Genomic DNA, 23,297 nt, shown 5'->3' on the forward strand with positions numbered 1-23,297 from the left:
GAAAGAAATAACAAATCTGGAGAAAATTTTGCTTTGCTCTGCAACAATAAGAAAAGAGAAAAGGTAGCATGGTATTGGGATCATTTGGACATGATCCAGTCAATTCCTGTTTGGCTGCAGCACTGTCTCTGAAAAAGCTATTCAATCTTGATTTGAAGACATGAAGAAATGGAAAGAGCTGTGAACTTCCGGTAAGTATATGCCTGCAAGGGTTTGTCCTATAAGTAGGGAAGGACAGTTTATCAGCTTGCCAATACTAGGGTGAATTAAATGAGGCCAAGAGCAATTCCCAAAGAAACAAAAGGAGGTACTGTTTTACAAAATAGCCACATTGGGCTACGTCTTGCTGTAAAGGATGAAAAAAAATCATGAGCATGGCTAAAAGCCTTTGGACAAATTCACCGAAGAATCTGCCAAGAACTCTTAAAAGAGGAAAAACAGACTGCAGACAACCCAGAGTCACAAACAGCTGCAGTGTTCTGGGAAGAGACTTTGCTTGGACACCTGCTATCAGCTGCTATCAGAGATAAGATAATGGGCTCACCAGTATAATCGTTCAGTGTCTCTCCGTAGGTAGAAAGTACAAAGGTAGTGCTTGCTGAAGATGACAGCATCCTAAAAGGCATCAACTCCACAAAAGAGCTAAGGGTAATAATGAAATTGTAAACTGAAAAATAGTTCTAAAAATAGCACAGCAGCTACAATGGTTCGTGTAAGCCCTGAAGAAACCAAAAGGACTTGTATGTCATCAATAAGTCGCATCATCTCTGTGCGTGACATTCATGAGATCACTATGGAAAACCATGTCATATACTTCAAGATAAGTATTGATATAATTGAGAGATCCAAAAGAAATGTTTTCAGGTAGAAAAAGATCAGAGTTAAAAGATTTTGGGGTCACAATTGCCTTTAATTATTGCGGGAAAGACCACAAGTATGATAAAACATTCAAGAATATTAAGAGGACCTGGAATTTTACTCCTTATGTGTCATAGAGCAACCGACCCTACATCTCAATGCAAAAAGATGAAAGATCTGTTGGTGCAATCACTCCCTATTCATGTGCCGAAAAGCACATCAGCTCTGGGAGAGGTCTGTGTTTAGATTCTGGTCAGTACCTTCGCTTCACATCACATATTTGGGAGTAGAATGTAAAAGCACTTCAATTCCGTTAATAAGAAAAAAACTCTTCTCATCAATGTTGATTCGGACCTCATCCTGCTGCCTGCTACCAAAATCTATTATTCCTCTGTCTTGCAGAAGAAAAACCTGAAAGGTTAGAACAGTTCCGATAACTGATGATGACTGGAGTTTTCCATCCATTAACTACAGTATAATCAAAGCAACAATTCTTTCAGCTACTCCGTAGCCCACAGGTTTCTGAATAGCATCAGTGGAAGATGACCAAAGGCATGCCCATTTCCCAGTTAGGAAAGCAATGACCACAGGAAGCCACTGTGAAGAAGTGTGATTGTTCCCATGTACAATACATCTTACAAGAAAAATAATTAAGAAATAGTGAATTATCCTATTAGGCACTTTTCTTAATCACCAAAGCAACTGCAAAGGAAGATAAATAAGAGTCTGTATCTACTACATTAGAGTGTGTAAATACATGTGGACAAAGAAGTATCTGTGTAGAACCCCCTGGCTCATCTTTGAGCTGTATATGGTTTGCTTTATGCTGAATATAAAATGCTTCTACGTATCTTAAATTGTAATTGAAACTTGAAGTACATTTCGGGAATCGCTCAACATTCATGGACAGTCTCCTCCGGTTTAAGAATTAAGCAAAGTATGAAGGAAGCAATCCATTTGGCTCCTACTTCCTAGTCCTTTCAGGCTGTTGGCACCGTATCCTGCTATATTTGTGATCTATACTGTTGCATCAGCATGGAAACCTACCATCACCATAAAAGCAAAACCAGTAAAGGCTATCTCAGCAATCGAATCATTATACTGTGGATCAAAAACTTGTGTACTGTCCAGTATAGCTTAAATCAATTCAGTGGCTGCACACTATAAACTCCTGACACGAGAGTCGTAGGGTCACGTACAACAACAACTTAGAGCACGCATTATACTATTTGTGACATTTCGTATCGACTAGAGAAACACCAGAAACTATCACAACACAACTGGGACCCCATCATGGGAGACCTGGTATGAAGGTCGTGAACACTGCACAACTGGATCAACCAACAATGAAGACCTCTTTGTGCTTTGCCATACAAAGAGCACTCCCATCCAAACATCAGGCCAAAAGAAACCAGCAGCTTTCCAGTTGTCTGCAACAAGATACAAAGCTTTTTGTTGCATACTTTTATTATTATGGAACTTTGAAAAGAACAATTCCCTGATCTAAAATACTGAGATTAAAAAGTCACGTTTTTCATGATTCAAAATTCATTATTTTTCTTACTCTTTTTAGTCAAAACTAAAAACAACAGCACATCAAGCTGTGGCAAACCTTAAAGATAAAACACTTCCTTACATAACAGATTGTCTGCTGGGAAAAAAAGACCACTTTCTGAAAGATCATCAGCTGACAATTTCAATGGTATTTTTTTAAGTCCTTGGTAACATTTGTCTGCGCAACCAGAATGAGCCAAATGTTTCACTGTCAATCTGAAACTTAAGTGTTTGGGGAGGGTTTATTTATTTTGATCAAGCTATGTTTATCTGGAGATTTAAGAACCTGTCCCTTTGAGATAAACTGACAGAATACTGAAACCAGGAAGGTTGATGAGGTAACCTGGTTTTTTCAAAAACAAAAAAAATAAATACTTGGCAGTCAAAGCAAGGAAGCTCGCCTGACAGCTTGTCTGAACGTCTTCTGGATTTCCTGCCTATTTACAAGAGTCAGTTTGATAAACTAAGACCTTTGGAGCAAAGCTGTGCATTAACAATGAACTCTAATAGGAATTTATTGTTAGCCACAGCAAACTCCACTTTTGAGGCTTGGTCCCAGGGAGAAGAAATTATGAGCAACATGTCTGAAATCTTCAAGGTTTACACAGCACTCAAGCTTTCACAGAGAATTTTGTGGTTCCAGTTCGTTATATTTAGATTCCTGAGCAAGGCTGCCCCATCCCCCACGTTCAGTACATTATGAAAGGCACAGAATCACTCATCTTCCTTACAAATGTAAATTCGCTGTCGACAAGGGTGGAGGAAAGAGTTCATTCATCTACAGACCAACTGTTTTCGTGCTGTACTCTAGAAGGTATATTCACAAGAGACACCAGTTTCCAGGCAGAAACAAGTTCCTTGGCAAAAGCCTCTTGGAAAGCTAACATCTTTGGAAAGGAATCTTCAATTAAACTTTAATATTTACAAAAGTTGATGAACTCACTATGCCAACATTCTTGTTGTGTAGCTAAACTGGCATTAGAACAAAATGGAAACTATCTTCTCTGATGCTACATTTCAAATACAACATCATTTGTAAAAGAAACACTTATTTTGATAGGCAGAGAAGCCCTAGTCAATATATGCTGCAAATTAAAACCTGAAGAAATAAAATTCCTATTTAGTAAACATTTAGATAACATTACCAAAAATCAGGATTCTCTTCCTTTATTATAAGACAATCTTTATGTTTTAGAGACACTGGACTTAAAATATCAGCAGCGAATATCTCTAATCAAAATGGCAACCAAGCGAAAGCTCAAAGACCCAATACCAACTCTTGTGTGTTTCCCTAATGAAAGCTACTGATATTTACTCAGAAGTTTATAGAAACAACAAAACCTGTAGCTTCAATAATCCTGCAGGAAAGACATCATGAACCCCGTTCTCCAGGAGCTATGACGCTAAAGAAACTTGTTCAATAGAAGCTATCAATTATGGACAGATCTCATATCTCATACAAGCATACGCTGAGAAATACCCCCAAAATTTTACTATCTGTAAGAGTTCCTCCAATCTCCTCTACAGTTCTGGAGTACCTCTGGCTGCCAGCACTCCTCCTGCAGCCTCACCACAGCAGCGGTGGTGCACGTATACGTTCCTGCGTCTTCTGTAAACTCTTTCCAAACTTTTCTGCTTCCAATTCTTCATCAGTAAAGCCAGATTTGTCTTTGAAGTACACGGTAGAGAGATAGCACTTCCTTTGCAGAGTTTTAAGGACAAGACATGGTAGAGACAAGACTATAGCAAGCTGTATCTCACTGTATTTTCTTCTCACTTATCTACAGGATATTTGCCATTTTGAACACTCAGTTCTTCAGGACAAACACTCAACGCTTTGCAAAACAGGGAACCTCGTTAATATACCTTGAATTTTACCTTGGATTCCAGATGACATTGAAGCCAAGTCTCCAAAGTCTGTACCATTCTGCCTGCGTAAGACCAACATGATATGCATCCAACCGCTGCCTTTGAAATAAACACTTGAAGATGAGAAGCCAAAACATTTGGAGATAGAGGGTTTTACTGTCCCCTGCTCTCCTTGCCTATACCAGACTAAGCTCACAGCGATACCTGTCTCACAGCAGTCCCTTGCTGATGGATTCTGATAGATTTTTATTCTTCCTTTTCTGGTCTCAGACAAAATTTTGCTGTTCATCTCTCACAATTTTGTCATCCCCTTAAAATGCTAGACAAGTTAAAAGCTGTTCGTTCTTTATAGATACTCCTTTTCCCACCATTTATGCACTAAACTCAAACAAAACCAGGAAGATAAAAGAATAAATTCATTCAGGACTTCAACAATTTACAGTGCAATGACAGATGTGGGGTTTTTTAAATCTGTGTGTCACATCTCCCATTTTTATGAGTTCTCCTGGTTTGTGGTTTTTTTTTCTATGAAAGCTATTTCTTCTCAAAAAAAGCAGGTGCATAATAATAATTTGGCAATCTCTCAAACTTTTTTGGTTTTGTTTAACACTAAGTATTACATTTAATCAGCAGAGAAGAAACAAAAGACAGTAAGAGATGTTGACTTAGAGCCTCAAAGAATATCTCTCAGAGGAAAAATGTGACATTCGTTATTTTAAAAGGCATGTGGAGACAACCTTTTCCCATAAAACTAGCAGGTAAAAAAAGACTTGGATTTCAAATTAAAATGGAAAAAAATATGTATTTTACGTTTATTGATAATTATAGTTACATTTTACTCCAAATGCAATTCAAACACACGATTCTCATGCATGACGTTACAATACTGCCATGTCCAGCAACAGACATCTCATAAAAACATATGTGCTTCATTGCAGCAGCAATAGGTTTTATAATATATGTTCTTAAAAGTACTCAGATATCCTATGGAATTACATAAAATTGAGCTTTGCAGTTGAAATCTTTTGTTCTTTGTATTTTTTTAAAACAAAAAAAAAACCCCTAAGCTTACCAGAAAAAAAAAATAAATTATGATTTTCATGCATCATTTGAATTGTCACCTGGGCTTTTGTCTCAAGAACTAGCAGAGAATATCAATGTGTTAATTGAAACAAGCAGTATGTAATCCACAGGACATCTTTAGCATATGTTTCCTTCCAAGGGCTGACAAGAGCTTTCTCGGATTTTTTCAGCACTGGAGTCTAACGTTTCATTTTCAAGCTAAAAATACGAACAAAATTCTTACGTGTTTACATAAATACTTATTTTCCCAGCAGTATCTTTCCACAGGAATCAGACAACATTCTATCTGTTTTGAGCCCTCAAAAAATAGAATGGGAGTATGCTAACATCAGCATATGAAAACCTTATCTTTAAAGCTGTATTTTCTCTTCATAATTCAAAAGGCCCAGCAAAATAAATCCAATCAGAAACCTAGCTCCATGATAGAACATTCTTACTGATGAAGGAGAATGAGCTAGTGGATGTGACAAGGCAAAGCTCAATACTCAAAGCTATCATAATTTAAAATTAGACATAATTATCCTTAACAAAACCAGGCACTGTGGAAAGGGGCTTTGGAACAGCTGCTCCTCTTCAATTTAAATGCTCATTTGTTTTACATTGACCTAGAAATCAGTATCCTCCTAACCAAAAGCCAATTAGATAATAGTCTCTCTTTCAAGCTTATAGAATACTGATTTTTTTTATGTCTTTAGTAGTGAAAAGCAAAGAAATAAACTGCAGATGATGCTCTAAGTGTGCTCTGCTCCAATATGCACAACCAAAACACCAGGATTCCCTCTCCCCTTTTTCTGAAAGGTCAGGTTTACAGTTCAGGAAAGACTCCCATCACTTCCTTGTGCTTTCCTTGCAGAGCAGTCTCAGCTTGGGACAACCAGAAAAACTGCAAAAGCAGCACATGGAAAGACATTCCGTTTGCTGGAGTAGCATCCCGCCAGCTCTTCCATAGTAAAAGTAACATGCTAAACTGACAAGGAGGCATCACAAGGAGCATTTCAAAAGCTGTCCTTCCAATCTCACCCTGATCTACGTCACTAATATCCACAGTTTTGGAAACAGGATGTCGGATTCTTTCAGCACTGCAATATAAATAAGCTGCTTCTCAAGCAACAGAATTAAAGACACCCAGTTTCCTACAAATTTGAGTTTGTCTTTTTGTCATCTTACTCCCTCCAGTAAACCCTGCAGAGGTAACCCCAGCTCTCCTATTTCACCCCCACCCAACTGGAGACAGCATCTCCCCACAGCTAATCAAAAGCCGTCATGTATGAGTGTCAAACAGTGCTGCCAAGCCACAATAAACAATGAATTGTCTCTCCCTTGGAGAATGTGAGGGGTTGTCTCCTACTCAGTTCCACTTCTTACAAAACTGCAATAACATATATATTTTTCTTTTCAAGCCTGGATGAAACACCCAGTGCCTTGGAAGTTACCAGGAAAGGAACAATTGCAGCAACTTGGATTCCCTACCACTGCTCAACGTTTCTGACAATCATGATCATTCACACCATTACTGTCAATTTTGGTTAAAGACAATGCCAAAAATACATATTGATCTACAGATCTGTTCCAGCTCTAAAGAGACAAAATGATGACGAATGCCAGTTTGATTACACTCAAATACAAAGCCATAAGATTTCTTGGTCTTCTGAGACTTGGCAGCATCCCTAGAGAAAATTCTTTCCGTAAGAGAAGTAGAGCCTTTTCTAAATGCATCAACAAAAGAAGCTTCTCAGAAACTGGTATCATAGTGAGTCTGACAGGATCCAGAAAGAAACTAATTAATGCAGGAAACTACATTAGAAAAGAGAGAATTAAATTCTACCAAACATTAAGTCTACATAGAAGAAAGAAGCCCTGGCAATCAGCAGCAGCAATCCACAGTTCCACGTTGAAAAATTATCTGCTAATGCAAGAGGTGGATGGTTTAGTATTGAAAGAAGCTTTCCAAAACTGCTAAAGTTGTGAAGTAAACAAGCCTATATTGACAGAATGATCTCATAGCACACAAATGGGTACCGTCACAGTGGAATTCAAGGAAAGGTTGAAGGTCTTTCCAGAAAAGGTAATGAAGCTGAAGAAACCCCTGTCTCCTAAGGTTTCCTTCTGAAGTCACTGAAGTAGAAAGCAACTAACGCATGAGCTGTGATAGACAAACCATAAACATGACAACAGCAGCATGATTCTATATATATCTCGTAAAATACATTTATTGTAGCGGTTTGTTCTCTGTCCTGTGCTCCTGGATTTCCCACACTAGCAGCCCCCTTTCTTTCTCAGTATGGCCTTCAAAGCTTCTTTTGCAACAGGAAGCAGTGGAAATGTCAAAAAAACCCCATCCCTACCCAGGCAAACAAGGGTCAAGGAGTAAGCAGATTATCCAGGAGGTTTCATAGCAGCGAGGGTGATCTCAATCCTGGGCAAAATAATTATTTTACTCCTGTATCAGCTCTTCCAAGTAAGGAAAAAGTAAACATAACATCAGTTGTTGAGGTTTTTATGGAAAAATAAGGTTGCAAATAAACCACTGCAATTTTGAGAAGAGTTCTTAGGTGCTTTTGGGTGGGGGAGGCAGGGGTCAGGGTGTTTAAATTGCTGCCTCTGTTGATAAAGTAAACATGTAGACATCAGACTTGGTACTGTTCAGAGCTTTTAACTTGCCTGCAAGCTACGTTTTTAAAAATGTATTCAAAAGGAACAGCAAAACCTTCTAGGTTAAGAACCTGACAATCAAATGGATTTTTAAAAGTAGCTCTCAGAAGAAATGCTACTGAATACAACCATTTGGTGTCAACAGAACAGTCATGCATACAACATTATTCAGCATTTTAATTGATGACCTAGAAATAAATATAAACCCAACAATGACAAATATATTGTAATAGCACAGTATAAACAGTGAGGTCAGCACTGTCAGTGTTATCTGAATGGCTCAGTAAGGGCTCCTCTATTCAAATATTGTGTTAATGCAACCAAACGGTAAATTACACTCACAGGAATTAGGATTCAGGCAACTGTAGCATGGAGGGAACATCTGGAATTCTGTAACTCCACACATCTCTCCTGGATCCCTTTTTTAAAATATTGGTCAATTTGCCACTTTCCAGTCCTCAACTGCTGAAACTATATTAAAATTGGCTATGCAGCACAAATAGGAGTTCACACATTTCATCCTTCAATTATTCTAAAGCTGTGTCATTATCTCCTTTTACCCACTGAATTAACAACCTCCTTTATTCTGTTTTCAACCACTCTGCTTTCCTTTTAACCACTCTTAACTCTTATTCAGAGGTAGGAGGGGAGAACACTGCATTTCTCTGCCTTGAAGAGGTCCTTAACTCCATTCCATGGAGACTATAAAGATGAAGGTCTCTTAGCTGATGTTCCTTGCTCTTCAACAAGGTTTTTTCTCTTTCTAAACTAGTTCATCTTTTTGTAACTGAAAGCAACTTCAGCAGGTTTTTTACTATTTTTAGCTCTGCATACGTATAGTTCAGTTTCAGCCTTTAGAGTGGCTTTTTTACTTACATTTTGAACTACAACTGCGCACTGCTAAGGATAAAAGCAGTATTACCTCTCCTCCCTTTTTCTTTGCTAGAATTTGATCTGTCTTATGAAACAGTCACTGAACACAAAGTTTACTGCCACCATGTCCCAGTGTGGCATGTATCCGATCCACAAATAAGTAATGGAAGTCTCTCACTAACATTGCATTCTACAGGGCTCATCTTTGGCACCCTGCAGTGACGCACCGCCTATCCTCATCGTACAGCGGGTAATACAGGACCCAGATTCTTACTTCTTAATTGGATCCGGGTTTCAACGCTCAGGTTGTCTGTGCTACTCGCTGATGCTTTGTTTGCTCCAAATGTGAGCCAGGACGAGGGTCTCTAACCATCCAGCACCACCCAGCCACAACCCCAACCTCTTAAACCTTTCCCAGCCACTTTGAGGACACAATACTGGGCCATAGAACTGCCTGTAGAGGAGACAGACAGTCCTCAGCATAGCCATGTCAGAATTTGAGCATTTTATGAGATTAAAGTAATTATCTGTAAAACATATAGTAGAAAATTGAATAATGACGCTTACGAGTAGTGAACATTATCATACACTTTCCACTACTCTGAAATGAGGGATTCAACACAGAACAGAAGCTTATAACAAAAAAGGATAAGCTGAATTACATAGTTTAGGTGAAATGGAGTTAAATCAACTTCATCCATTTTACTTAACATAAAATAGAGTTTAACCAACCTTTCACTGCTTGCTCCAGAATGTGAAATTGTGATTACCCACTTTCAAACCCCCAAACTACTGGAGAAGTTTCCTGATGTGCAAGGAAAAATGGAGTTACAATTACTGACGGTTGCACATGGCTATTTTCAGATGGAGATTTCATAGAGCACAGGCAAAGTTTGATGATAAAAGCTTTGTTAATAATGGGACTAAAGAGAAATCAGATAGCAGATGGAAGGGTGTGCATCATTAATGTACTTCATTGCCTGGGCACAACACCTTTGCCCTGAAATTATTGTGATTTACAGTAAGTCAGGAGGAAGAGCAGCAGTTTACCTTTTGTTTATGGAAAAAAAGAGGAGTTCGGCGATTAGAACAGGATGGGATAGCTATCACAGCACTGCAGAGCCAGGTTTAATGGCCAAGCACCTCTCCAGCTAAATGGGTTTTAATCTGTTCTTGACACTTGCCCAGGGAAGCTGATACCACAGATTTGTCTGATGAAAATCCACGTGGAACAGGATCCCCCAAGGTTTTCAACATCTCTCATTTATACAAAGGTTTGCTGCAATTTTCTTTTTAGATTTTATCTATATATAGCTGATTTCTAAATAACCTTTAGCTTAAAAAATAGAGAAACAGTCCGTCAAATTTATTAGAATGCTTTCTTGGAATTGATCCATAAATCAACTCTTGTTTGCAGATACTGCCCGATATTCATGCATGTTCATACAAGCCACAAGAAGATCTGATTTTCTTTCTACTCTGTCTGGCGTAATTCAACTCTCAGTCAGCCACATTTTAAACACAGTATGTAAATTACATCAAGAAAATAAATATGTCGCTACGCAAGTAATCATACAGAAAATACAAACATGTCATTGTCAAACATGCCACTTTAAACATCTGTCCACTTAACCAGTATCGATGCTGATGCCTGATCGATATAATTTGACAATGTTGACAGGGCACTTTTCCTCTTAATTCAGACACTTCTGCATGTACACAGTATTACAAATTGTTCCTCTTTCCCTTCTAAAACCTCATCAGTTTTTCTTGCCAAACTTAGCTAATGATGCTGTGAAATTATTTTATTAGCCTATTTTGTTCTAATAAGATTTAAGAGTTCTTTACTAAGAAACGCACGTGTTTTAAAGTAAAATGTAGTGTTATGAACTTAATTTGAAAGAAATTATTTGCGAAGTGAATTAAGGCGAAACAACAAGAAATTTCCCTAAACACAAACTAATAGTTATCAATAGATGTCCTAATACCCACAAACCTAATTTGACATTACATACTGTCATTTGAGCGAGTTGAAGAGCTTGTGGATCAAAAGCTCATGATTCAGAGCACTGCTCATTTAGCCAGGAGATACTATGGAAACAAAGATGGTACCAGAACTGGTAACTGTAAGGTAAGAAAGAGGCATCATGCAGGTTTTGAGCAACAGTGAAACTGTAATAGAAGACGAAACTCTTTAGCTTTCACACTAAGATTCCACAGCCCAAAGAATCTACGGTGAACAGGGATTGAGGAGGTCACAGTAGAAGTATCCTTGTGCACAAAGCAGTCACAAATTCACAGCTTTTCTGGCTATCTGCAAATAATAAGAACTAGTTTTTACTATAGGGAGTATTTTTCCCTGTTTATTGGGACAGGGAAGCCACAGAGAAAAATAAAACACTTCTGGGAGAACACCGGAAGGAAATGAGAGCTTAGGAACATCAGAGTGGGCAGGGGGATTTTAAAAGGGATCTAGCTCATGTTAGAGACGGCAGAGTACGCAAAGCTGCACACAGGCAGCCAAGGTTAGCAACACTGATGAAATGCAAACAGTAATGAACATTCTGACCTTTGTCTTCAACCACTGGATTCTGAACATTGTGGTAAACACGCCAGGTATTTTCCTTGGCAACAGCTCATCCATTAAATTAGCTCAGTTACCAATCTTGAGAAAATTTGAGATGCAAATTACCTCTACAGACTTAACTCCTTGAAACAAATACACAAATATCTCTAGTTAGATACTCTTATGTTAAAAAAAAAAGTGCATGCACTGTAATTTTACTTGTGAAAACAAATCACACAGCAGTATTCTCTAGATTTTAAAGGCATGCAAATAATCATTTCTAATTTTGAGCAAAGACAAATACAGAAACTGTTAGACCTGAAGTTTCAAATTTTATTTAAACTCCAAGGCAGAGAATTTTAATTCCAAGTTTCATATAATAATTTGTTTTCATAGACAAATTATGAACCCTGAGATAGAAGTTCATCATGTAACTACTTTTACTGTCACTATACTGTATGACACGTTAAAATAACGAGGTTTGAACATTCATATCTTCAATTAGAGTTTTGTAGTTTCAAGCACTTAAAGAACAAATGCTGCCATTAACCTAGACCTTATCCCTCAAATATGCACCAAATATATTAACAGTGCTACTGAATCATGAGGTCATTGTGAAAATGTCTCCGTGGATTCTAACACAAAGCAAAATCTTGAGGATTTTAATAAGATATTATTTAAGGTATAAAATTAAAATCTCTCATTAAGTTACTTAACAGCTCATTTAATTTATCAGGCTCAAAAAATATATTAAAGGTTATTTTAGGTTAATTACATTTCACATCCTTTTATGACAGCTCTGAAACCCTGCACATCTTTCAACCTTGTTATAAACACCTCCCTCTTGCCAATAACTTTACGTTCACACTGACACACATTTTTGCACACTTGCACTACAGCAAGTTTTATATTTGTCATGTACACAAGATTTTTTTTTAAATGGAAACATGATCATTGCAATAAGTAAAAAAGTGAGACGCGCCTCAGTCAGCTGTTGCACACTGTTTACTAATAAAACAGATTAGGTAAGCAGGTTTGTTTTGAACACATAAGGCATCCTTCTCAGCTAACTTTGCACTGTACGAACTCAGTTGGCCACAACTGCCTTCAGTGAAAAAAACTGATCAATCCAAAATGCCACAATACAAGAATTCTCCTCATCTGTTCCTTTAACTGACAAAGCTTTGAAAAGAAAGCCCAACCATTATTTATCCTAGTCTGTTCACAAAGGGAAGAAGTACAGATGTTGAGTCTAAATCACGCTTGCTAGTGTAAAGGTTATTCTGACTTCATAGCTCATGTTCTCACAGCACAAGGACTCTGCAGTTCCCACCAGGGAAGAGTTTAAAACTCGCAGTTCCTGCAGAAACGCTCAGTCATAACAACACAGCAAACGCAGTAGTAATAACACAGCAAAGCCAGGTAAGAGATCAAAATATTCCCTGGCTTTTGAACAATTGACTTGAAAATCTAAACAACTTTAATAAATAGATAATGACACAGGCACACTATGCATAGGGACTGCAGGAACGAGTATTTTATAGCACCGTCCATTTGAGCTTCAAACCTTTTCTAAGCATTAATAAGCTACACTTTAGAGAAAGTCTGCGAGATACGCTTTACTCCCAGCTCTGCTGATGACCAAATGACTTAACTTCTCTGCATCTGACCTTATCAAAGTTCAGATATCAGGATTGTTGCTTAAGTCTCAGGCTTTACTACTGTGTTTCACTTACAAAGCTATACTTACCTTAGTCAAGAGATTTCACCTCTCCCCCTCCAGTAATCTTGAATAAGGACTTTAGATTAACTCTAGGAAAGATTCTGAGCTGCAGCAGTTCAGAGGTGAAGCATATAAACAACTGCATTCCCATTTTCCTCTAAGCGGTAATAAGCAAGCATCATGTTTGTCTGGAGCTGAAACCGCGCGGCTGGAAAGACACATTGCATGGCTTGGATAAACCAAAATAGATACAGTATAGGAAAAGGTATCAAACAAAAACCAACAGCTAAACATGGAGGATTATGCTGCTGATTTCTAGAGCATTTCCAAAGCTTTTCCTTAGTTGAATAGTTATGGAGGAGCTTTACAGATGTCCTAAAGCTTGCTGGAACAAAGTAGTTTGAAACTTAGGCAAACAAACTGTTTCATCTTTGAAGACTGATCCTCCTATTATCACATTCTTGGAAACAGATACCAGAAGTGCTACCAGACAAAAGGCAGCTGTACTCAAATACAAAACAGGGACATGTCATGCTGCCTTTCCATGGAAATACCTGCCAAAAATCACCAAAATAAAACAGACAATTTTTTACTATTTTAAATTAAAAACCAGAATTTTTATTGTCTACATCAGTATGTTTTTATAGAGAGGTCAATAAGAACCATAAAACAACACTTATGGAACAAAGCCTCTATCAGTGACAATGTGTGTTCAAGACAGCCTGAATAATTCTTTGTATTTTATCTTAAGTTCCCCACAGCTCCCCAAGCAAAAAAGCTAATCTTCCATGCACACTACAGCAGTTTCTCACTTTAAACCTACAATAGTGCTGCTGTCAGGAAGAGAACTGACTGCATGTGCCAAAAATCAATTCAACATATTCACAGACAAAAAAATAACACGCAGCATCTGAAGATAATGAGAACCGCAATCATTCAAACTGACAGTCTAGTGCCTAACAATTATCACAAGGCAAGTTTTATGAATTCATATTTCCTAGGATGACAAGCCTCAGGTTACACAGAAGGGTGTTCAAATTTTCTTTCAAGTATGAAAATCTCCTTTAAGCCAATGAGTCCACTCCGAAATGGAATTCACTTAACTGAAATGAGTAAAAAGATGCTGACTGTGCTTAAGCAATACGTTGAAGTTTCTTCAGAGTGAGATGCTGACTGCGTTTAAGTAATATGCACTATATATTGAATATAACTCTAGTACAGCATTTATCACAATTATTTGTCATTCTTTACACAGATACACATGAATTATTCAGAATGAAGTTTATGAGTGAAAACCCTACCAGGACTATCAGTCTTGAATGTCAATGTGAAGTATGTGTCCTGAATCACAGAATCATAGAACGGTTTGGGTAGGAAGGGACCTTAAAGCCCATCCAGTTCCCACATCCTGCCATGGGCAGGGACACCTCCCACTGGATCAGGCTGCTCAAGCCTCAGCCAGCCTGGCCTTGAACACCTCCAGGGATGGGGCAGCCACAACTTCTCTGGGCAACCTGTGCCAGTGCCTCACCACTCTCACAGTGAAACATTTCTTCCCAAGATCTCATCTCAATCTCCCCTCTTTTCAGGTTAAAAACATTCCCCCTCATCCTATCCCTGCACCTCCTGATCAAGAGCACCTCTCCAGCTCCCCCACAGCCCCGTTAAGGCTGCTGAGGAAGGCTGCTATAAGGTCTTCCCAGAGTCTTCTTTTCTCTAAGCTAAACAAGCCCAACTCTCTCAGCCCATCCTTGTACGGGAGGTTCTCCAGCCCCCTGATCATCTTTCATGGCCTCCTTTGGACTTCCTTTAACAGATCTATGTCCTTCCTGTGCTGAGGACTCCAGATCTGAATGGAGAACTCCTGGCGAGGTCTCATGAGAGCAGAGCAGAGGGAGAAAATCACCTGTCTCACCCTGCTTCTCACACTTCTTTTGATGCAGCCCAGGATACAGTTGGCTAGCTGGGCTGCAAATTCACACTGCCGGCTCATGTTGAGCTTCTCATCCACCTACACGCCCAGTCCTCCTCAGGGCTGCTCTCAACCCATTCTCTGCCCAGCCTGTATTTGTGCTTGGGACTGCCCTGACCCAGGCACAGGACCTTGCACCTGGCCTTGTTGAGCTTTATGAAGTTCGCACAGGCCCACCTCTCAAGCCTGTCCAGGTCCCTCTGGATGGCATCCTTTCTCTCCAGACTGCTGACCGTGCCATGATGTATCATGAAAAGACACAGAATTATAGCATATGCATTTTAGTTTTCCTACCAGTGATACCTTAAAGCTGTGACAAAGGTAAGTCTCTGCATGCACTCTAAACACTGCCCAGGGCTCAAGATTTTGCTCAGAACACTTAAACAGATTCAAAGAAACTCTCCTGCTGTTTGCTTACATTATCATTTACTTCTTTGCAAAGGCCTTATTCCCCACTGCCCCGCCTTATCAGGTCCAAAATCCTTGTTCAGCTCACGCCCATACGTACAGCTCTCTGTCTAGAGCTTGCTCCCTACCCCTACCACAAACCTAGTCTCTTCAAACAAACGCAAGCCTGGACACTGCTTTAGTTCTTCAAGCTACACTCATCTTCTGTCTGACTCCTTATAGCCACATATTCCAAAACTGATAAATTACCCAAACACTCAAAGATTCACCCATAGACTTTGCAGCATAAGTAAATACAAAATTTTGATTAGTATGCATAAGCTTAGACTTCTCATAGTCTTAATTTGAAAGTCCACTTCCTTCCCATCTCAAATCATTACAATTGCTATTTTAACATGAAACTTCCATGACTTCATACAGTAATAGAATTCATTTATTCATACAACCATAGTTTCTGCTATCTTCTGCTTTTCTAACAATACAAAAGCATGAAATTCTACTCATACAGTCCAGTACTGAAAGTTATCTACTCCCTAAACAATTTATAGTCATTTATCAGCTATAACTTTAATGACTATTCTCAGACAAAAACATTTTCAGCTGTACTCAGCAACATTTAAACAGTCAACATGTTACCACCTAAAATACAAACTAGAAGTCAGGTCACTTATGACAAGACATTCTGGGAGAAGAGCAGCTGTGTGTTTCAGAGCACACAAATGTAAATGAACTTTTCTCATCAGACTCGCGTGCCCGCTCCTGCACCCAGTCAGTCCGCAGGAGGTAACTCTCTACACAACTGGCATTACTGATTTGTCCCCCAACTTGTACTGTATTTTTTCAATGAAAAGACAGAGACTACACCTAGTTCTTTTGTGAGGAGGTAGCATGTCTCAGCTCTATGCACTCGCCTCACTGCCAACACACACAGCGAGCAGAAAGTTGGACACTGCCGTACAAAATCAGCTGTTGTGCTTTTTGTGTTTAATTTGCAAGTCAGATACCTGCTAGTCACTACCAACACTATTCCTTCCAAAACCTCATAGCTGTGAGATTAACAACCGCTATCCAGATGCCTGCAGAAAGCAGAGATCCTAAATAATAACCAGTAAATCCATTAAAGCATGAGGGACTAAGCAATAGACCCAGAGATGGGACTTTCGTTTATATCTAGGGGAGGTTTGAAACAGAGTATAAAGAAGCATGAAACATAGAATCATAGAATCACCAGGTTGGAAAAGACCCACTGGATCATCGAGTCCAACTGTTCCGATCACTCCCTTAAACCATGTCCCTAAGCACTTCATTAACACGTTCCTTGAATACCTCCAGGGAAGGTGACTCGACCCCCTCCCTGGGCAGCTGTTCCAGTGCCCGATGACTCTTTCTGTGAAGAATTTTTTTCTGATATCCAGCCTGAACCTCCCCTGGCGGAGCTTGAGGCCATTCCCCCTTGTCCTGTCCTCAGTCGCTTGGGAGAAGAGGTCATCTCCGTCCTCTCTACAACCTCCTTTCAGGTAGTTGTAGAGAGTAATAAGGTCACCCCTCAGCCTCCTCTTCTCCAGGCTAAACAACCCCAGCTCTCTAAGCTGCTCCTCGTAAGACTTGTTCTCCAACTCCTTCACCAGCTTCATTGCTCTTCTCTGGACACGCTCTAGAGGCTCAACATCCTTCTTGTGGTGAGGGGCCCAGAACTGAACACAGTATTCAAGGTGTGTACTCGCCAGTGCCGAGTACAAAGGGAGAATAACCTCCCTGGACCTGCTGGTCACACCGTTTCTGATACAAGCCAAGATGCCATTGGCCTTCTTGGCAACCTGGGCACACTGCTGGCTCATGTTCAGTCGGCTGTCAACAAACACCCCCAGGTCCCTCTCCTCCGTGCAGCTCTCCAGCCACTCTTCCCCCAGTCTGTAGCACTGCACAGGGTTGTTGTGCCCCAAGTGCAGGACCCGGCATTTGGCCTTGTTGAACCTCATGCCATTGGTCTCAGCCCAGCGGTCCAGCCTGTTCAGATCCCTTTGCAGAGCCTCCCTACCCTCAATCAGATCGACACTTCCTCCCAGCTTAGTGTCATCCGCAAACTTGCTGAGGGTGCACTCAATGCCTTCATCCACATCATTGATAAAGACATTGAACAGGGCTGGACCCAGTACCGAGCCCTGAGGAACTCCACTTGTGACTGGCCTCCAGCTGGAGTTAACTCTATTTACCACCACTCTTTGGGCCCGGCCATCCAACCAGTTATCAACCCAGGAGAGTGTGTGCCTGTCCAGGCCAGAGGCTGACAGTTTCTGAAGCAGAATGCTGTGTGAACTTCTGGTTCCACTGACCTTCGTCGAGCCTTTTGAATTAATCTCTGTACTGAACTGACAATCCACATAGAACTAAGGCCTCCTTTGGCTCCAGACTGAGCAGCACAGCTCTGCCTCCTCCCCAGCCCGGCCGTGCCACCCGGCGGCCGCGGAGCAGAGCACAGCCCCGAGCCACGGGGATGGCACAACCGGCTCCGGAGGGTGACCTGCAAACACGGCCATCTCACCTTATTCCTAACTGTCCCAGCCAGCATCTCCCTGCTGCCGGAAAAACAACACTGCAAGCCACCAAATAGTATTCAACGATGAAGCTAATTCGTACTGCAGCTAAAGAAACAGCCAGGCTTTTGAGCGCCGTGGGATAAAAAGAGTCTAAAGCTACTGGAGCGCGTCCAGATGAGCCACAAAGTTGGTGAAGGGTTTAGAGGGAAAGCCGTATTAGAAGCAGCTAAAGGCACTTGGTCTGTTCAGCCTGGAGAAGAGGAGCCGAAGGGGGGACCTCATCGCAGTCTACAGCTTCCTCACAAGGGAAGGAGAAGTAGGTGCTGATGTCTCTCTGGTGGCCAATGACAGGACCTGAGGGAATGGCAGGAGGATGTACCAGGGGAGGGTTAGATTGGATATTAGGAAAAAGTTCTTCACCCAGTGGGTGGTGGAGCACTGGAACAGCTCCTCGGGGAAGCAGTGATTGCCAAGCCTGACAATATTCAAGACACTTTTGGACAATGCACTCAGACACACAGTGTGAATTTTAAGATTGTCCTATGGAGGGACAGGAGTCGGACTCGATGAGCCTTCTGGGTCCCTTCCAATTCAGGTCATTCTGTTATTCTGTGAGGCTATTAGCGACGAGTTGCTGCAGAACACAATGCCAGAGTAACGTGCCTGGGCTGGAAAATCACCAACAATTACCAGGATCTCTAAAAACGCTTTACAAAAGCTTCTTTGGATCTTGGAGTGAATAATTTCTGTCATTGCCAAGGCCACCAGCAGACGGCAGACCAGCACCACAAATGGTTTACATTATAAACACTAGCAACTGGATTTTGCTTCCACCTAAAGTTAAATGGAATTAAAATAGGAACACCCATTTTAAATGGAAAGTCTCACCCACACACCCAGGTCTCTAGCCAATTAGCCACTCTTCCTGGTAGCCAAGGATGACACAGATTTGAAACACACCCTTTTGTAATAAAGATCAGATACACTGTTCCAGGAGGTGTGTACATATACTGGGTACAAAGGATTCTATTCCTAACATATCTAAAAAGATTTTTAAAAATGAATAAAAATTTAGACAATCAACAGCAAAATTATCTCCTGTATCTAAAAAGCATTCCTGATTTGGATGGCAAAGATAACATGCTAGTGTGAAGTCTGTCTCAGTTACCAAGTTTCCAGTACACACTTCCTCACAGAGACAAGAACCCATCATCACAAGGATGACTGTCTGTCCGATTCCACTCACTACTGCCTGACCCGCACAGCCCTGGGGAACCAAACACTCACAGCAAATCCAGCTGAACTGGCAGTGTCACTGGCTCAGTGTTATTCAACACAGGAAGTTCTTCAGCTTGTTAGTAGTTTCAAATCTTTGCATTTGAGACTTTCTGTCCTCCAGATCATCATTCAAAATGTGAGAGGCTTTTTGTTTTAACTACTTCTTCTCAAACAAGACCAGGGAAAGGTGAACTATGTGGCACTCTACAACAGCAAAGAATACACAGTTGTCGGATTTTGTTTTAACCAGCACCTTACAAAATAAATGTAAAACCAGAAGAGACTGACCCTAGAAGAGAATCTTTTAAGTCTGGCATCAGAAGATGATGAGAGCACCAACAGAGCACCAGTTGCTTAGCCCATAGACTTCTTCAGACTTCTGAAGATGAAAAAATGGCTCTGCCCACGGACCACAGTGTAAAGGAAAAAAGTTCACAGCAAAAAGAGAACTACAACCACCCTGCCAGAATCCTCATTTTCAAAAACTATGTTCAATTCTTCAGTCAAAGGAATACAGCAAGTTTCAGTTCAGTCCTGAAAACTGAAGTTTTTAAGTATTTAAAAAAAAAAAAATCAGAAATAAAAGTTCAAAATCTCTTTCAGAAAAGTATCTCATCTACCACCAATTCCCAACAGGCTTCTTCAAATGTTTTCCCATCACCACAGCTGACAGAAGGAACGTGCATGGCTTCTTATTTTTGGAATACCTCAAACTTTTCCAGGCATTAGACAGTGAGCAATGGATGAAAGATGGAGTCCCAGCTAACAGGTGGCACACCGTCAGGTGGTTCTTTCATTAAACACTGGAGAGCGTACTTGAAATGCCGTCTCTTGGGGCCGAGAAGGTTGGGGGGACAAACAAAACACCTCACAACTCCCTCCACAAAATTAAATACCTCTTCAGCATTAGTGTAGTGCTCCAGTTGAGCAACCTGTCCTTAACAACAAACATGAGAGGACAATCTTGTCCACCCATAAATGCTCCAGCGCTCGAGCGTTAACACCTTACAGCACTGCTTTTGGCAAAGAATTTCATTCAGATTGAGGTTTGTCAAAATAAGTATTTCCAAGAAAGACACTCCTGATCTACCTCTTCTACGAGAGTCACAAACTTGTCTTCACAAAGCTCTTTATTCCTTTCTAAAATGAAGAAACTCTGATGCTCTTCATGCCCTTCTTCATAAGAGAATGCGTCCATATGCCTGATCATTCACATCAGCTGCCTTCAAAACACAGTCCAAGTTCTCATTCTTTTTACAACAGATCGAGATGTCTGATAAATAAACCCCCAAACTAAATCATAAGAGATTTTCCACATCATTATCCTTCTGTTCCTTATACACACACACTTTATACACACTCCCTGTGCCTCTAGTTTTTACTATATTTGGGCCTTGGGAGCAGAAACACCACTTAGATGCTCACAATGATGCTTATGTCTTCCTTCTCCGACTTCTTCCTTGGCTATCTTAGGGACTGAAAAGTCTTAAGTAGGACACTCCCCCCCCAGAATTCAATCTACTGGGATCCGAGTCATCCATCTTAAGAGTAGATGATCAGCTGAAGGTCATCCCCTGAAATCCTCACGTATATTTAGAAGCACACAGGTCAGATCAACATCTATCATTCCACGCTGAGAGCACCCAGCATCCAGTCTGCTCTGGGTTCTTTCTCAAGTCAAGGATCTAGGGGTGCAACAGCTAAACCAAATTATTAATCCGCATTTATCACACACATACGAGCTGAAAGATTCTGTCTAACAATAAACTGTGCTTATATAGTTTAGCATGCTAGAATTTGATATATTTCCAGCACTTGAGTTATTGCAGATAAGAAGCCTACCTTGTTTCAGAAACTGCAAACTAATTTCTATGGAATTGCTATTGTTAATTTATCTTTCCGTTTTGCAAATACTTTCAAAGTTGAAAAGAACGCAATTTAAACACAGCAAACAATCTGTAGGATTAGTAGCGGTTCGAAAGTAAAACAACACACTACTGAATGCCAGCAAAGCAATTTAGCAAAGTAAAATCCACTGACAGCTATAGTGCCAAAAAGAGGGAACAGAAACAATACACATCGCTTTGAGTATTCTGGCTTTCCCGTTCTAGACTCCCACTTCTCCCTAGCTATCAGTCTATTGTATTATAACAAATAATAAAAGAATTAAATGCTCTAGCAATCAAGGGTGGCATATTAAAATGACACTCTGCATTACTGAACCTACTCATCTCTTAATAGAGCTGTTCTTCAAAGGAGATTAATTATACTGGCAAGAGACCTTTTGCTCTTCTAATTTGTGAAGCGTATTTCAATACCACAAGCATATTAAAACAGCTGTGAACATGTAACTAGCTCCAAGATCCCAGGACTGACTGCATTTAATTAGGTGTTCATCTTGTGACCAGCTCTTTAGTCATTGCTTCAGAAGCCCAATTCATATATAAAATTCTTAATTTCTAGGCTTAATTAACTGCAACTGTAATTAACATAGAGCCTACCATAAATACACAAAGATAGCAAAGTGACCATATAGTTCAGTACCTAAATACTGCTTTAATTAGAAAGCAGAGATTTTTAAATTACTTTAAAATAAGTTACTGGCAGTGTTTTTCATTTCAAAACGCTTGACAGACAGCACAAACCCTGCCACGACAAACTGAAAATACATCCTATTAGTAACATGCAGAACTGTAACACACAGACGCATCTGCAGCTCCCTGAATCCTACACAGCTGCTAAGCAGTGAACCGGCATTCAAAATTAAATATCTGAGAACTAATGCTTTGTTTTAAAGCACAGTTATTTTCCTTCACTTAAGCTGCAAAGCTTCAAGGTGTTTGCCTGCTTCTACATAGCAGACCTGCATTTTAACATACTGTCTTTTTTAACCCTTATCAGATAAATACTTAGATGCCAAGTTCCGGTGAGCATTTTCTCTTTCTGTTGACACAATATGATACCCACTGATAAGAATGGAAATTTAAGGCAAACACTGAGCAGACACCAAACTAAACCAACACAATTAAATCAAATCGGGAGAATTTCACTACAGTGGCATGTCTGAAAATGCTAAGATTACATATACTTCGTTGTGAAATCAAAATTATTAGTAATACAAATGCATAGCTTTTCAAACCTTAATAACCTGGTGGTGCCAAACTGTCTAGGATCCCCTAAAAAATCTGAAGGGCTAACAATCTAAGGGCTATCTCCAGGGCACAACCATTTACTTAAGGGGTCATTGCTTCTACACAGTCTTACAATGTAATATTAATTTCTCCAGTTACTTGCAGCTCTCTAAAATAGTGCACACCAAAACTTCCTCATTTGAGTCAAACTTGTTATATGGTCAATTCTATGGAAGTTCAGCAAAAACAGCTTCTAGCTTCACTTTTGGTCTACTATTCAGCAATAATTTCTGTTGCATACACGAGTGCTCACAAATAACTGTCTTTTCCTACTCTTATACTTTTCTTCTCCTTGCACTTCAGTGATTTTTAGATATTTAGAGGTAATAAAGAAAATCTACAATCAAAACATATGTTCCTTTGGTTTGGAGTTCAGTCTTGATTATAGCCACTTGAGTTCCCCCCACAAACAGAATACTCTCTTCTTAGACAATGCTAGTTCAGCAAAGCAACGCTCTTCAAAAATACACTCACTTTACCAAAACCTTTTGACAGAAACCACACAGAAGAGTAGATGTCAGTTCTAGCTCTTCAATTCCTCGGACAGTTAGCCTTCCAGCTTGATCCCACTACCTATTCTCTAGGGAAAAAGGCAGAGGTAGCTACTCAAAAAGCTGTTCCCCAATTGAACATGTTTTAAGTGGTCAAGTTCCCATGCTCACATCTCCCTAGACTTTCAATGATGTTGTCTTTCAGGTATCAAGCAGCCCAAGTAGCATTGAGAAGGGCTTCC

The 23,297-nt window shown here is 40.0% G+C and overlaps 1 protein-coding gene across 6 annotated transcripts in view; it reads right to left on the reverse strand.

Moving 5' to 3' along the window:
- MAST2 (microtubule associated serine/threonine kinase 2) overlaps window positions 1-23,297 on the reverse strand; it is a 196,705-nt gene that overhangs the window by 144,728 nt on the left and 28,680 nt on the right. The window lies entirely within an intron of this gene.

The sequence above is a fragment of the Cuculus canorus genome, chromosome 8 (assembly GCF_017976375.1).
Source record: "Cuculus canorus isolate bCucCan1 chromosome 8, bCucCan1.pri, whole genome shotgun sequence".
NCBI classification, from domain to species: Eukaryota; Metazoa; Chordata; class Aves; order Cuculiformes; family Cuculidae; genus Cuculus; species Cuculus canorus.